Source organism: Mesoplodon densirostris, chromosome 2, assembly GCF_025265405.1.
Source record: "Mesoplodon densirostris isolate mMesDen1 chromosome 2, mMesDen1 primary haplotype, whole genome shotgun sequence".
Classification (NCBI taxonomy): domain Eukaryota; kingdom Metazoa; phylum Chordata; class Mammalia; order Artiodactyla; family Ziphiidae; genus Mesoplodon; species Mesoplodon densirostris.
In genome coordinates, this window is record NC_082662.1 from 144,943,462 (window position 1) to 144,948,102 (window position 4,641).

Here is a 4,641-nt window from a genome sequence, read left to right on the forward strand (position 1 = left end):
GGTAGTGTGCTGGCCCAAGTCTGCAAATTGGCAGCCTGAGTCGAATCCAGCCCAAGAATGTGTTTTGTTTAGCCCACTAGACTTTTTGAAAATTAATTAATTAATTAATTTGTTTTGGGCTACGTTGGATCTTTGTTGCTGCTCGCAGGCTTTCTCTAGTTGTGGCGAGTGGGGACTACTCTTTGTTGTGGGCTTCTCATTGTGGTGGCTTCTTCTCTTGTTGTGGAGCATGGGCTCTAGAGCGCAGGCTCAGTAGTTGTGGCCCACGGGCTTAGTTGCTCCGCGGCATGTGGGATCTTCCCGGACCAGGGCTCAAACCCATGTCCCCTGCATTGGCAGGCGGATTCTTAACCACTGCGCCAGCAGAGAAGCCTGCTAGACATTTTAAACTAAATAAAATTAGTTGCCAACATTAAAAAACGGGAAATTTCACATTTTAAAAATCCAGATTTCCAACTTCTCCGGAGAAAACCAAAGATCCTGTAATCCTGAGGCTGCATTCCCACCTGGCAGCGATCAGAAGGCACTGAGCAGAGCCTGCTCTCCAGTCTCTACCCAACTCCCCACCAGCATCACCTGCTCACATATGCGTCTGGAACCTGCCTGGTCTCCTGGCTTAGGTTTGTGTCTGTTCAACGCTGAGGTTAGTAGCAAGACCCCTAAATTGGAGACAGGAGCTCTGAGTTTCAGTTCTTCACTTGTAAATGGAGATAATAACAATATCTACCTGAGAGGACAGTTAATGAGACTTAGTGAGGCAACATCTGTGTTGAAGAGACTGGGTGAGCAGCAAAGCCCAGGACACCCTGAAGGGATCGGCATTCACACTACAGCTGATATGCCTCTGTCCAGGTCTCTCCTGTCTGAGGATCCTACCCAAATCTTCTATGCAACATCATTCTGCCTTTCAGATAGCATCTGGCTCCCATGCAGAGCAAGGTCCTCAACCTACTCTCTGTCCTCAGCCTGTCCAAGGACACCTACCCAGCCACCTTCCTGGCACATCAGCTCTACCAAGCTGCCTCAGGGGCAGAGTCCTGTGTTCTAGGACATCCCCCTCTGACAGGCTCCACTGCACTGGGCCCTGGGCAGCTGCGTCAGCAAAGCCTGGCAAGATGACACCAGGAGATAATCTATAGGATCCTGTGTAGGTTGGGTCCTGGGAAAGCCAAACGAGGACCGTGGCTCCTGCCTGCTCACGGCACCCACCAGCACTGTCAACTGAGCCCAGAGTGGTTCGTGAATGTCACTCTGCCCAAGATCAGAAAAGTAGGAGTGTGGCGGGCGAGGGGGATACCATTCCCCCAGCCCACAGTGGGTTTGGGGTGGGAAAGCCAACTGTTATTGGGAAGCTTCAAGAATGTGTGGGAAGGCCACAGGAATGCCAGGGGAGGGGAAGTTGGAGGGACGGTAGGGACACCAGAATTCAGGGCTTTTTTTATGCCATGTCTGTGGAGCTCAGAATCCTGGCTTTGAGTAGCCATGTGCTCATGTATTAGCTGTGTTGTCGGAGGCAAGTAACATAACTTCTCTGAGACTGGTCCCCTCTTCTGTGAAGAGGAGAGATCTTTACCTACTTTCTAGTGTTGTGAGAATCACAAGAGGTCATGTGAGAATCACATCAATTTAATTAATGAGAGGATCACATTATGAGCTCCTGCTTGTGTGGCAGACACTGTCCTAAGTGCTTTACACTAACTCATCCACTCCTCACACCAGCTCTATGACTAGGTGCTGTTTTTATACCCATTTTAGGGATGAGGAAACTGAGGTACAGCAAGGTTAAGGAACTTGCCTGTGAATTTACAGCTAATAAGTTGCAGAGCTGGAATTTGAACCCAAGGGGTCTACGTCTAGAATTCAAGACCATTTTAAACTCTTGTTGTGTTACATCTCTGAAAAACTGTGCTGGGACAACTCTAAAATCTACGTTAAAATGTAAGGGCAGGGCCTCCCTGGTGGCGCAAGTGGTTGAGAGTCCGCCTGCCGATGCAGGGGATACGGGTTCGTGCCCCGGTCTGGGAGGATCCCATATGCCGCAGAGCGGCTGGGCCCGTGAGCCATGGCCGCTGAGCCTGTGCGTCCGGAGCCTGCGCGTCCGGAGCCTGTGCTCCGCAACGGGGGAGGCCACAACAGTGAGAGGCCCGCATACCGCAAAAAAAAAAAAAAAAAAAAAAAAGTAAGGGCAAATTGTTCACTCAAATAACTGGATGTTATTTTACTGGGAGGTTTTTAATTTTTTAAGACTTGTTGGTAAGCAGAATAGTCAGCCTGTTTACTCTTGAGCTCCCAGTGGGGTGTTAGCTCCTATGGGAGGTCTGTGATGTCTGAGGGGCTCACAGCTCCCTGGGGAAGCTGGGACTAGCAGCCTGGGAAGAGAGAAGTGTTATGAGGGAAAGCCCTGGGGTTGAGTTGGGAGTGGATGCCTGAGAGAGGACACAGTGTGCAATTTCTGGGAAGGCTTCTGGAGGGTTAGGGTTAAGGTGGTTCCTGAAGAGCAGGACCTTGAAAAATGGGGAGAGAACAGGGTTGGGTCACCCCGGTGCCATGGTTGTGGTGTGACTGAGGTCCTGCCAGCCACCCTTCTGCATTGTTTTCTGAATCCTACTTGCCCTTTCTGGCTGGGAGTGGTCCTCCCATTACTTCTGTGGAAAGGAGCAGAATTCTGTGATCTCAAAGGCCTTGTTCAGCTTTCAGGTGGCTGTGAATGGACACAGAGGGTTGCCTCTGATTTAAACTTCATGATTTAAACTATATTCCTCATCACTTTGCTCCCAAGGGAGCAAATGGCAGCTAGAGACTGGGCCTTGGGACTAACGGCCATGAGAAGGAGGAGGCAGGAGGCAGGAGACAGGAATGCTGCCCTCCCTCCCCTGGTGGCCCTCTTAGTCTGCCCTGTGCCAAGCCCCTCATGTATGGGAAGAGGCAGGCTCAGCCTGGGCTGTGTTGGGGCTTCTTGGGTGAATTTCTGGCAGCCCTGGTCTGGTTCTGCCACCACCCGAGTAGTTCTCTTTTCCAGAAAATCATCACATCTCTTCCCGGATTCGCTCTTTCTCCCCTCCCTGGACATGATCAGAACAGAGTGAGATATTTCTTGCCCCTGTAAAAAGTCATGTTTATGAAATAAATCATATTCAGATTTCTCTAAACCAATCATCTTTCTAGAAAGTATGATTCACTTGTTCACTCATTCACAAATATTTCTTCATCTCTGAAGGGGATCAATGATGTAACTCATGGGAAAATTGTAGGTGCTGAATGGCAGTATATGGAAATCCCTAGAATGGTACCTGGCAGCCAGTGGGCCAGTGTTGAGACTGGCTCATTCTCCTGTGCACTGTCACTGTTCTAAGTGCCACGGGGGATGGGGAAGTGGCTGAGACAAGATCCCTGCTCTCAAGGAGTTCATAGTCTGGTGCATCCAAGTAATATGGACCCAAAAAATGCCCTACAACTGTGGTTTAGCATGCAGCGTGTGCCTCAGCGTCCCCTGGGGGGCCTCTCTCCTTCACAGTTCTGATTCACTGGGGAGGAAGCAAGGCTGGAGCATCTGCATTTTATTAAAAGATGCACAGGAGATTCTGAGGCACACGCAGGGTGCAAGAGGCTGTCCTACAGTATGATGGATGCCATATGGAGGTGGGGCACTAGGGAAGGGCTGATCAGCTCTGCCTGGGTCAGGCAAGGGAGGCTTCCCAGAAGAGGTGCTGCCTGAAGGTTGCAGACAAAGAGCGTGGGAACACCCTTCAGTAGAAGAACCAGCATACATTAAACTGATGGCATTTTCCAGGAACTCCAGGAGTCAGTCACTGCCCGCAAGCATAGGTTCAGGAAATGTGGGGCTTGGGGCTCAAAGCGGGACTGCCAAGAGATGAAGCCAGAGAAACAGACGGGGGCTTGACTCTCTAGTTCAGTGGTCACAGTCAGGTTCTGAAAAACCTGCCATCTCTTTCTGCAGGAAGAAAACACATGTGCACACAAAATCTTGCATAAAATTTTAAGAGGTTCATAGACATGCCCTTTCCCCCCCACCCATCCATCCACTGACATACATGGACCGAAAACCACTGTCAAATGTGATGCATCAGAATATGGAACACAAAAGAGCCTCAGGTTTATGGAAGAAATTAAGGAGTCCACTTTTGGAGAACTTGAATTTGTGTTGTTTCAAATTTGACCTCCAAGTGGAAGGTGGGTGCTTAGGCAGATGGGTGGTTAGGTGTGGGGTTTAGTGAGAAGTGTAGGCTGGACACAGAGACTGGGTCATCTGCAGATAGGTGGTAGCTGAAGTCATGGGAGTGGCTGGGATGACCCTGGGGCAGTGTGGGGGAAGAGAAAAGCAGGGGGGCTTGGGTGTGACTCTTTTTTTTTTTTTTTGCGGTACATGGGCCTCTCACTGCTGTGGCCGCTCCCGTTGCGGAGCACAGGCTCTGGACGCACAGGCTCAGCGGCCATGGCTCATGGGCCCAGCCGCTCCGCGGCATGTGGCATCTTCCTGGACCGGGGCACGAACCCGTGTCCCCTGCATTGGCAGGCGGACTCTCAACCACTGCGCCACCAGTGAAGCCCCGGGTGTGACTCTTATACATATGACACTTACCTTTATTACTCTAAGAACATATTAGGTAAACCAAGCCCTGA